General features: G+C 35.0%; 1 pseudogene; it reads right to left on the bottom strand.

Moving 5' to 3' along the window:
* The window catches only part of LOC149208089 (wall-associated receptor kinase-like 20), a 44,158-nt pseudogene extending 30,910 nt beyond the window's left edge, over positions 1–13,248 (bottom strand).
* Positions 13,249–13,448: the final 200 nt, after the last annotated feature.

Genomic DNA, 13,448 nt, shown 5'->3' with positions numbered 1-13,448 from the left:
GGCTCTCAGGAGTGATAATGATGGATAATATGTGTTGAATGAGTTCAAGAACTTTAGTGCATCAAAAGGCATTCAGCGAGAGTTAATAACGCCCCATAACCAACATTAGAATGGGGTTGATGAAAGGAATAACAAAATTATTGTGGGAGTTGCACGAGCAATGTTGTATGATCGGGGCCTACCATTGCACTTGTGGGCTAAAGCATGCAACACAACGGTATATGTTCAGAATAGGAGACCTCATTGGATTCTTGGGATGAGTACACCAAAATAAGTTTTTTTTAGGTAAGAAACTAGATATGACACACTTCAGGATCTTTGGTTCATCAATTTACTCTCATGTTTCCAAGGATGAAAGGAAAAAGCTAGAACCGACAACAGAGTTGGGCATATTTATGGGGTACACTAATACACCTCACAACTATTAGGTGCACTTGCAATCTTACAGGATGACAATTGTTTGTAGAGATGTGAAGTTCGATGAAGATAAGGCCATGAGATGTTCCCTTGAGAGCGAGCTTTAGTTGCATGCAGATGAGGAGATTTTAGCTCCAAAGGAAGAACCTCAGGATGTTGTGCAGCAACCACAAGCAGAGGAGCAAAGAGTGGAAGCACCCAATCATGCAGATACATCTAGAGATGGAAGGAAGCACATTAGAGAAGCTGACAAATTGATGCATGATGCTAGAGAGAATGTGGGAGCACCCACATCACAGCACAGGTTGAGGAGGTCACTAGATGGGTACACTAGCTACATGGCTCTGATGTGCGAGAGTGTAGAGACTGAGCCATCCTAATTTGAGGAAGCATTGCAACAACAAGTATGGGTTGATGCCATGGTAGAGGAATATGATTCCATTGTTAGGAACAATGCTTGGGAAGTTGTCCCAAGTCCAAAGGACAAGTTAGTGGTAGGTTCCAGGTGGATCTATCTCCAAGGTGAAGCAAGCAACAAATGAGAGTGTCGAGTAACATAAGGCCAGATTTGTGGCCAAGCGGTTCTCTCGGCTAGAGGGAATTGATTATGAGGAGAACTTTGCGCCAGTAGCAAGGTACTCTTCAATCAGATATATTCTAGCACTTTCAACGGAGATGGGATGGAAGATACATCGGATGGATGTGAAAAAAACCCTCCTCAACAAAGTGATTGAGGAAGAGGTGTACATAGAGCAGCGGAAAGGATTTGAGACCTTTGACAAAGAGTCGCATGTGTGCAAACTCAAGCGAGCATTGTATGGATTGAAACAAGCACCCCATGGTTGGTACACCAGGATCGACAACTATTTCACCAGGTTGGGCTTCACCAAAAGTGAAGCAGATGCAAACCTTTACCATGTTGTGGTTGAAGGTAAATTATTGATTATTGTATTATATGTCGATGATTTGATTCTAACAGGTGATGAGAAGCTGATAAAATCTTGCAAAGAGGATCTTGCAAGAGAATTCGAGATGAAGGACCTGGGGCTCATGCATTATTTCCTTGGTTTGGAAATTTGGCAAGGAGATGGGGAATTGTTTGTCTCTCAGGGAAAGTATGGCAATGAGATACTGAAGAAGTTCCAAATGGAGAAAAACAAACCCATGGAGACTCATATAGAAAGGAATTGGAGGAAGGAAGATGTTACTTCAGGCGAAGTGGTAGAGGCTACCATTTGTAGACAACTTGTGGGTTCACTTGTGTATTTGGTGAACACACAACCAAACATGTGTTATGCAGTTAACCAACTTAGTCAAGCAATGTTAAGCCAACCAAACTGTATTGGAAGGTAGCCAAACATGTGTTGAGATAGCTTGGAGACACCACTCAATTTGGTCTTTGATACAGACAGACAGAGGGAGTGAAGCTGCAAGGGTTCACAGATGTAGATTGGGCAGGGAGTCCATCATATAAGAAGAGCACGTGAGGGGGAATCTTTAGCATTATGTCAACATCAGTTTCCTGGTACAACAGGAAGCAGAGATCAGTTGCACTCAGTTCAACAGAAGCAACGTACATGTTTGATAGTCAAGCAATTTGTGAGGTTATCCAGATGAGGAAGATCCTTGTTGGGTTATTTGGTCAGAAAATGAATCCTATAGTGATTTACTGTGACAATCGGAGTTGTAGCAAACTCTCTGAGGATCCAGTTTTTCATGATCCATCCAAGCATATCCACATCTAGTATCACCATCTACAAGATTGTGTGTAGAGGAGAATCGTGTTGCTAGAGTACATTCCTACAGAGGAACAAGATGCATACATCTTGACAAAGGAATTGTCAAGAGGAAAAATAGAGTCTCACATAGATAGGATTGGGGTATCTGATAATCCCTTTCTTGTTGAGAGGTAATGTTGAAAATGCAACAAGAAAATCATAATTTAATTTTCCCTTGAATTAAATTAGGAGAAAAATTGTAATTCCACATCACAAGACAACTTATAAGAGTTAACTAAGTTAATTTCACTTAGTTGATTCACTTAATTCGAGTTGAGAGTCTAACTTGAGTAATGTAGAATGGCTCCTACTTTATAGGAGCCCTCGTTGAGTTTATTTTGAGTTGTAATTAATTCAGTGCGACTGAGTTAAAGTTAGTTAAACTAGTTCCAACTGTTGGTGGAACTAGTAGGAGCTCTAGTAGTGGGGTGCAACTTCAGTGTTCAACCAGTTAACTGATAATTCAACCATAAATAACTCATGCATGTGTGATCTATGAGTTACCCAATCGATATTGGAGTTCAAGGGCAATGTACTATCAGTTGTATAATCATCCAAATTGTACAAGTGGTGCATGCAGTCAGAGGAAGGCCTATGATGTATTGTGTATTTGTGGGTGAGGAATTTCCCTAATGAATAGGTGTTGATTCCCAAGGAAACAACACAAGGAAATAGGGACTTGGGCAAGCAGAAAACTAGTTAACTATTGGCTAAGGCTTGTCTTTGTGCACAGGTTGCTCGGCCTTGAGCAAAGAATTGTAATATTCTCATATTTTCTAACTAATGCAATATAGAGATAACAAGGGTTTTTAGTTGTGGCTTTCCTTAGGACATCATTGTGTAATGTGTTGATTGAATTCTTACTCTTATATGCTTCGTGATTTCACGATCATTAATTGTTTCCGCAGTTAGTAGAGTAGATCCAAATCTATTGTTTTTATAAATTAAAATTAGTAGTTTGAATCTATAAGAAATTTCTACATTAACACATTTGAACAATTGTTTTAATGTTTAAATAAACAATCGCGAAACAAAGATATGAATGGCATGCTCATAATAATATTTTTATACTAATAAAATTAATATGCTTATTATAAATGCAAAGTCTTTAATCCCTTAAAATGTAAATCAAATGTAAATTCGATAATGTAAAGCAAATGAACTAATTGTTGCAATCAATTACAGGTCCAATGACCACCAAATCCGCGAAGTTGGGAGCTTTATCTTGGTGTGCGAAGAAAGGGATTACGGGAGAATGTGTGTACGGAGCAAGGGACACAAATTCCCCCCACACCCTTTCTCCACACTATGCACACCAAAATAAAAACAAGAGTTTCGAGCTTTCAACCCTTCATAACCTATATAATCTCTACTAAACTTGTCTTAATACTACCTCGATTTAGATATGTGTAAACCCGAATTATAATCAATAAACCAATCACAAATTCAAATAATACTCCCATATCAATCTAGTAAGTTTTATAATTAATACATTTAAACAATTATTTTAATATTTAAATAAACAAATACTCATAATGTAATATTTCTATTCTAATTAACGTAACACTTTATTCTAAATGCAAAGCCTTTAATCCCTTATAACTTAAACCAAATGTAAAGTCAATAACGTAAAGCAAATGGATTAATTGTTACAATGAATTATGGGTCCAATGCACATTGAGCTAAGTTCATTGTGAAGAGCTCCACACTTCATTATTGCATATTCATGAGTCTTTAAACTAACGTTGACACTTATGCGAAGACCTTTCCTACTAAATTTACTTGTCTTAAAGCTATAATTCAATACATTTAAACAATTGTTTTAATATATATATATATATATATACTTTTATCCTAGATGCAAAGTCTTTAATCTTGTATAATGTAAACCGAATGTAAAATTGATAACGTAAAGCAAATGGATTAATTGTTGCAATCAATTATGGGTCCAACACATAATAAACTAAGTTCATTGTGTGAAGCTCCGCACTTCATTGCTGTATATTCATGAGTCTTTAAACTATTGTTGAAGCTTGTGCGGAGAGCTTTCATTGTGCAAAGAGCTTTGTGCGGAGAGTTTTCATTATGTGGAGAGCTTTCATTTTGCGGAGAGTTTTATGTGGAGAGATTTCATTGTGCGGAGAGCTTTCATTGTGGGGAGTTTTCTCCTCACTCTGCACAACTTTTAATTAATTAACTAGGGGTAAAGGCAGGGACTATGCTACATTGCAGTTATTACCCTTGTTTATTTTATTTATTTCCTAACAACTATTTTATTTTCCCTCTAACCTAATATTTGAGCTTGTAGGATTCCTCCCCCCTTTTTTATTCCCCCTATTGGATCAGATTCTCTTCATCTAATCATCTTGAAGATGAACCACATTAACTGGTTTGTAATGCGTCGGCAATCTAAAAGATTTATGTGATGGACCCAGAAGACAAATCTCTAAATGTCTTTTTTCTTCAAAATCGTATATAGTCCATATGCTATAGGAGATATTTTTGGAAGAACTTTGCAAAACTACTTGTCTTTAGTTGGGGTAGAGTCCTTACTGGTGGGGAATTAAATTTTAATCTTGGAAACTTTGAATTTTTGGGTCCTTTAGCTAGACTCGATCCTCTCTCAGACTTCCTGGTATTCCTTTTAGATGACCTCAATCTTTGTGACATCCTCCCTCTTAAGATTTGGCCTACGTTGACAAGAAAAGATCGAGCTCCTCCATAATTTCCAAGCTCTTAGACCATTTCTTAGTCTCAAATACTCTTCTCGACAAAAGCCTAAAAATGAGACAATGGACTTTTGTTGGAGACACTAATCATGTCTTGGTCATACTTGAACTTGAACTGTTTCCTGTAAAGCCCTAATGTCACTTTAAATTCAATCCCTCTTGGCTTGAACACCCTTCCCTGATAGCTCCCCAAAAAGAAAATTCGTCTTACTTCTCCCTTATTTCCTAGAAATCAACCCCTAATCAGTGTCAAAGGAACCTTAAAAAAGTCAAGTCTATCATAATCAATTGGGTAAAAAAGAAAAAATAAGAGAATTCCAAAACTCTAGCTACCATTGAATCTCAACTCCTCTCCCTATGGAATCAAAATGCCACTGGAAATCCTTTGGATGATCTAACTGCTTGAATTATGGATTTGGATGACCCTCTTGGATTGCAAAAAGGAATAGAGATTGAAAAGTCGAGCCCTTTTGGCTCTAAGCCAAGGATGATAACACAATTTTTTTTCACTGGGTGGCCAATAACAAGAAAACCATAAACACCATTTGGGGGATCAAAGTCTCCTATGTTAACATGACCACCTCCTTTCTGATATTGTTGAAAAAGGGTGCTCATATTTCAAAAACATCCTTCGAAAACAAGAAAGAGGCACTGTCGAATAAATCTTATCTATGGCGAGGCATTTATCAAGACTCGTAGATGATGAAGAAAATGAAGCCCTAATGGCTAAGGTACTAGGCTTGAACTATAAAGAGTTCTCCGCAATTTCCAAATGGATAAAAGTCCCAGGTTAGACAAGCTCTCTATTGAATTTCATACTCATTGATTCGATTTCATAGGAGATTACCTCCTATGTTATTGAATATTCTAAGACTATTAGACAAATCCTTGCCCCTTTTAATTCCATCTTCATTTCCCTTATTTCAAAAGTAGAAAATGTTGTTTCTTTTGACTAGTTCAGACCCATATTTCTTTGTAACTTTATATGCAAAATTATCACAAAGATTATTGCCTTCATATTAAAGGACATTCTTTCAAACCATATATCCCCTGAACAATTTGGTTTCTTATTTGATAGGAAGATTCATGAGGTTCCAGGTCTGGTAGATTTTTAATATACATTTTTTCCCACAGGAAAATCATAATTTCCATTATATAAAATAGTGAAAATTACAAGGTGTATATGCAAATGCATATCAAAAGTTGTTGTTTATAACACTCAAACATGTGAGCGTTAACAAAGATATATAACATATGATATAAGTCATAACCATGATGTAATTATAAGGTCCAAAACTATTGATATGATGACGTTGTCCATGATAAATACACATATGTAACAAAAACTAACAAGAGAGTATCATAAAGATCATATGTTGCAAGTGAGACATATCAAAAAGTGGCGTAGTTATTTTGTGTCTGAATTTGGTTATTGTAGATCTATGACGGGATGGTGGTAATATTGGTAATGTTCATTTGCATTAAGTTTAGTGATCAACCATGTCCCATGTACCTGCTGCACACCCGCCTTAGAAAGTTGGTCAGAAAGAGAGTTCCTCTATTTGTAAACGTGTTGACAAGAAATATAATCAAAATGTGATTTTATCAGAAGAACTTCCTCCAATAATGTCCCGAGTGTGTGCACGTGACATGTAGAACGAAGATTAAACCAATCAATGACAACTCGAGAGTCACCAAACACCTGTAATTGACAACATCTCTTTTCATGTCTAAATAATCGAAGTAATTTGAGGTTGAATAATTTAGAGAAATTGTTTGTGCCCAAGCCCAAACCAGATTGCAATTTGAAGTAATGCTAATTATTGAGATATAAAACTGCCCCTCCACCACATCGACCATTTTGTGCTGATCCCTCAAAGTAAGCCTAGGGCATGTTATGATTAATGATCTCAGGGAGGACAGAGCGAGTACTGGATATGATCTCCTCATCGGGTAGAAGATTGTAGATTGCAAGGATTTGTGCACCGAGATGTTCAGGATGATAACCAATATCAGAAAAGATCTCGTGATTCCGCCCCAACCATATGCCGCAACAAACCAATAGAGGTAGATTTTTGAGTTTGTCAGGTGAGGCCACATTCCACCAACTATCCCAGGCATCGTTGATATTGTCACCTCACCACCTGATGCTGATGTTCAATGTATGGTCGATGAGGTTCAATACTATGACTGCAAATTGACAAGAGATAAATAAATGATTGACGAATTCTGCGGCACATAGACAAAATGCACACTAGGATGGTCCATAGAAGGACCTCTACATTAGATTTTCGGTCACATGTACTTTGTTTTTTAAGAGGCACCATGAAAAAAAAAACTGGGTTTACTCAGACTCTTCAGTTTCCACTAAAGAATTCCACCACCATTTCAGTTCCCCAAGTTCTGTATCGACATGTATGAAAATATATCTTTCCTTCGGGGTGTAACATCCCCTTTTTTAGTGTGTCCATATGAACTCATCCTCTTTGTCTTGTAGTCTTATGTGAGTAGAGATAAGGGCTCTAGTGTAGGCTCTCCTAGCCTGATGCCATTGTGTGGGGATATTTAAGTCTTTTGACGACATCCATTAGATATATATATATATAATGTTGTATATTTCATATGAGAAATATATGTATAGTGTCGATACTTTCAACGTCCATTATGTCACTTGTAGGAATTGAACCCGGGAGGGGAGGATTCCATTCATTCCTCCCAAACATTTGATATACTATCAATACTTTCAACATCCATCATGTCACTTGCGAGAATTGAACTTCAGTAGAGAGAATTCCATTCCACGTCACTTGCAAGAATTGAACCAAATTGAACTTCGGTAGAGAGAATTCCATTCCACATCACTTACGAGAATTGAACCTAAATGGAAATAATTCTATCCATTCCTCCCACTACTACTTTCAACATATATATACTAGAAATTGTCCCAAAAGGTACAAAGAGAGGCCGATAGACTTATGAAGTTGGAATTGTTGAATTTTTGTAAAAGATTAAAAAGCACAGGTATTTTTCTAAAAATATTAAAAATAGAAAATAATGAATATTGGAAACCACGTAATTAAAATCTCAATTGTATTGTCAATTTGGGTATTGGTTAACTTTTATACAAACATATGCTTCCACAATTGTAACTCTTCTCCAACATTGATTTATATTCTTCGTGAAACCTGCCACACTAGTGCAGTGCAATAAGAAATATTTTAAAGAAAGGTTGAGAAATCTTTCTTTATATATAAGTATATATTTTTAATATGTTTTGAATTTATTTAAAAATGAGCAGTTTGTATCAAATCTATCTGTGCTTGTCCCAAGTAAGATACAATTTTGATATTTCATTTACTTAATTATTCATAAATCTTTTTAATATTTCTACTCATTATTTGTTCACAATGGACAGTGCAGACCATTGTCACTATGAAGCTCTGACAAACTGTATAATTCATACAGTTGGGTAGTACTTCTTAAGCAAATGTTGTGAACTTTGCATGGTCTTTCCATAAAATTGACTGCACCAAAAATGAGATCCATAGATTTAGAGAAGCCTACACCACTGATTGAGAAAATCAAATCATGAAACTCTTCAAGAAACTCCATTTCTAATTTTTCATTTTTCAATTCCGGTAGTGACATGTAGCATATTTCCTTCAGGTTGGCATCTCCTCACATATCACCTTAAGAGGGGATTGAGAGAGTCTCAAGTTCAACAATTGTTTTTGTGGAATTCTGAATTAGGCTCTTAAATATATTAAAGTAATTTTTATAAACCACTGCCATTGTACATGTTGTGAGTAAGTAATCTTAAAAGTAAAGTGTAAAGAGAGCCTATAACGTGTGTAAAGAGAGCTGTGTTAAATTGAAAATATGGTTTTTTTTTTTAATCAATATATTAAATTTAAGTTTTTAATACACAATTTAAGTTTTTTAATGTATTAAATTTAAGTTTTATAGTATAATTTTATTTATTTATAATTGATAATTATATATATGGTGAAGGTGGGCAGGAATAAAAAAAAAAATGTAATTCTTTTATTTCTTGTCATTTTCAATTTTTTATAGTAGATTTTAATTCATTTTATTCAAAATTATAATGTTAAATAATAATAAAATTTATATTTATGAGTTTAATAATTTTTTGGGCATATAATATAATATTAATTTCATTAGTTAAACAATTATCAATGTACCGAGTATAATTATTGAACAAACAATTAGTTTTGCCGCATCAGCTAAATTTAGTTAGTCACAAAATTCTAAGAAATATTTAGTCATCCATTAAAAAAAAAAACATGGGAATTAATTTAATCTATAAATAATTATAGGGAATATGTTAAAATTAAGTTCTAAATGATAAAAATTGAAGAACTAAGAACTTATTATATTAAAGATACTTTGCTCTTTTAAATAAAAATACATTTATATTAAAAATAATTTGCTCTTTGAAATAAAAATGCATTGTATTCAACAAATACAAAAGAAAAATATATTTATTTTGTTATTTCTTTAATACACATATTTGCATAAAAAATAAAACAATTTTAAAAAGTCAAATAAATAAACTACCTAAAACAAGTTTTTTTTTTTTTTTTTTTTTTTTTTTTTTTTTTTTTTTTTTCAGGTCGAAAAAAGCTTGATTGCATTTATATCAGAAATATAAATAAAACATTATACCAGTACAACTGTTCTTTCATATATATAAAACTATACATAGGAGAATTAACGCCAGAAAGAGCTCCAACCAAAACTGAAAGGCACCAAGTTATTTCTTTAATAAATCCTCTTTTCCGGTATTTCAGAAAAAGTGGAATCAATACCTCTATTCTTTTGTCTTTAAGTTTCAATAAATAATAAATAATGTTAGTCAAGACTCAATATGAGATTTATGAGTTTAACTGCAAAGTAATATGTGCAACAATTATTATTATTATTATTATTATTTTTAAATTGAGACACAAGATAACATCAATCTTTATTCAAATTCAATTATAAATAGCCTAATTTTCTATATATAAAAATTATAAAAGACTTTTAACAACTTTTGAACGCTTTTCCTTTAAAACTCTCTTCCAAAGGTATGAGAGGTTTCAGAGCTAATATAATCTCATAACTCCTTTTAGAAGAGCACAAATTTCTTCTTGAAATGTTTTTTCAATCACAATTTAGATAGAAATTAAACTATAAAATACATATAAGACTTTATACACAATGATATGAGGAATCAATCAAGTAGTGCTCGTCATTCGTTTATGGTTAAACTAAGGGTTTAGAAACATCCACGTGTTGATTCCTCAGTAACCGTGGTCAAGCTGTCGAGCTCTTTCATGGCAGATTCCAATGTCCATGCCTCTACCCCATATTCCTCTTTCAGCTTCCTCCTACGCTCAGTGTTCAGGTAAAAAGTATGGTCATGAATTAGATGAATAACCTCTTGAAGACACTGTTTGTTAATGTGCCTGAATTCTATTTTGTGTTTCTCCAAATAAGCATACAATTTGGGTACATTCTCTCTCCAGAAAATATCCCATAGAGGACCTCCAAATTTTGAGTTCAGTTTTTCATCTTCTCTTAGATCTCAGGTCAGTGATGTCAAACTGCTTGTTTTGGTGTTGTTACATCCAAAGTGCTTATTGATGGTCAAGAAAGGCAAGGTGGGGGAGGCTAGGAAGCCCTTCTATGAAACGCCTAACGAAGACATTTGCCCCATTGTGGTCACATACAATGCTATTATTGATATATTTTTATTTTTATTTTGTAAAAAAGGCAAGTTGGAGGAGGCCAGGTAACTCACTCCTTCCATATGTTGGAGTCCTAAACCAATCCCACTTTCTTCATTGTAGATCTGGTTATACTTCTAGTGAAACTCAAATGAAGGCATTCTAATTTGTGGCTCAAGGAATCCTCAATTATTACTTCATGATAATATTAGATGCAATAAATCTTCCACTCGTGCATTTTATTGACAAGCTTCCTTAGACAAATGATCTAATTTTTGTCCAATTTCCTTATGTATCCTCGTATCTTTTCAAAATCCTTCTAGGGAATGGTTCTAGTTCCCCGTTCCTCGTAGTGCTACAGAGTTGCCTCAACTCAACTCATAATATCATATAAACGAAAAATTTAGTTTTCGTGGGCCATGATTCTACATTTTCCAGTGACACAACAAAACCAATTATTTGGTCAGTATGAACAATGAATAGGGAGGAATAAAACCATGAATAGGGAGGAATAAAACCAAGAAACAGTCTGGGAAAATTTGGGAAATTATTGGAAAATTTATTAATTGGGTTCCAAAACACTATTCCTTGGCCAAAATTAGAATTCACTAATAATAGTATTGTAAGGGAAAGTTACCATAAACAACAAATCTCGAAGAAATATCCCACTCAAGCTTTATTCTCTGTGGCATTCCTGACAACATTTGTTAGTGAAATTTTACAAGTTCCTCATCATTTGAAAGATAGAAAATTGCACGATTTTAACCCAAGGCAAACTTCCTCAACATATGTACCCTCAAAGTTGAATTCTCTTCCGCCAATGTCCAATGCACTGCTTGCCATCCCTTTTGGCAGGGCGTTCTTTAAATAGGACAAACAATTGTTAGATCTAAGTGCATAAAAGGTTGATAATGAACTGGGAAAGCATTTAGAGTGTCCTCTTCACTATAGGAAGTACTAACTATGCAATGTCCCTTCACCGGATTCGAAATTTAGATTTGATCTTTATTTAATATGAGAAAAATTAAAAGTAGTGGGCCCGTTTACTTCATGAGATTTGGGAATAATGCTGCCAGCAAATAATGTGGATAAATAGATCTGTATGAATGTCTTCTTATGCTAACATTTCCCTCAAACTCAATTTTAGAATGCTACAATGGAGTATGTCCTGGAACATATCTTCAGGAGGCTTAATCTTTAACCAATCCATTAGAGTCTCCAATAATTCGGCTTATTCTTTAACCAATCCATTAGAGTCTCCACTCCTACTACATGCTCCCTTGCTACTATAATAGTCTATAGGATTGGAAATAAATGATTAAGGAGAAGCTCCAATATGTGAAAGCATTAACAAGCTTGTCACTACATTGATCAGAAGTGATTTCCAGTTTGGCCCTATCCTTATATCGACCATAAGGACACCTGTTCATTGTCCTCTTCAAGAATTTCAGATTATAAGGTCATAATTCCAGCAGTCAATTTTAGGCATCTTAAATAATGATATGCTTCAAATTAAGAAATGACTTATATCTTGAATAATGATATGGTTCAAATTAAGAAATTTGTCATGAATTTCTATATGATGCAAATACAACATACTGAACCCATGATTTTACAACTTTACAGTTATAACCAAATTCATGAATCTAGAAAGCAACTATCCAAAATTCTAACCATGTTCATATACGAAGCCATCAAAACTCAAGCAACTCAAACCGTCATTTGGCCAGAGGACAACAAGAATTTTAGTTTCATTGCCTATAATACAAAATTATAGTAGATGTTCATAGTGGGCCTCTCTTGCCTCCTCTCCTACAAACAACTCATCGCTAAAAGCATCATTTCCTTCGTGATTTCCAGAACAACTTGCGAAGTGTTCTCCTTCAACTGAGGATTGACAACATCCATGATCCTTCCTTGTTTTGATATATTAACCACATACACTACCGGATTCACAACATCAGATTCGTTGTAGAGATCAATGGCCTTCTGTGATGTCAGCAGTTCCAGCAAAACCACACCGAAGCTATACACATCACTTTTATCAGTGAGCTGGTAATTTTTGTAATACTCAGGATCCAAATACCCCACTATCCCTTGAGAATATGTGGAGATATGTGACAGGCCTGACTCTGCTAAACCAGATAGCCTAAAATCTGAAAGCTTGGCCTTCATTTTATTTTCAAGCAAGATGTTTATGGAATTGACATCTCTATCATATACTGGAGGGCAGTTAGTGGAATGGAAATAATTCAGTGCTTCTGCAGTTTGAAGAGCAAAATTCAAGTAAGTTCTCCAGTCCAGGAACCTGCCTTTGGAGGTCACATGGAGATGTTCAAATAAGGTCCCATTGGGAATGTAATCATAGATCAGGAGGGGTTCCTCTGCATTAACACAACAACCCAATAATGATCTATGAGGGGTTCTTCTGCATCAACACAGTAGCCCAACAATCAGACCAAATTTATGTGGTTTTCGTGAGATAAAATATGAACCTTGTTCAAAACCTGCTTGATATCTTTTGATATTACCTACTATGGAAGTTTTAACTGCGACAAGGGTGTCGTCTTTGAGTATGGATTTCATGCATGGCATTCACGACGCTGGTGGTCCCAGTCCAATATCTTGCGATTAAAGTTGCATGGCACATTCAAACCTTCCTCCGTGTCCAGTTTTCCTACGAGTACAGAGGCCGTGAACCAGAAAATTCGCTAGCATAGTGATTGAATTTACTAAAAATGGAGGTGCCCTTCCGAAAATGGAGCCACCGTGGTGTAAATGTAGACAGATGCCAT

This window comes from Pinus tabuliformis, chromosome 1_2, assembly GCF_031772625.1.
Source record: "Pinus tabuliformis cultivar Carrire ecotype Pingquan chromosome 1_2, CPIR1, whole genome shotgun sequence".
Lineage (NCBI taxonomy): Eukaryota > Viridiplantae > Streptophyta > Pinopsida > Pinales > Pinaceae > Pinus > Pinus tabuliformis.
This window is presented reverse-complemented; position numbering and strand designations above follow the sequence as displayed.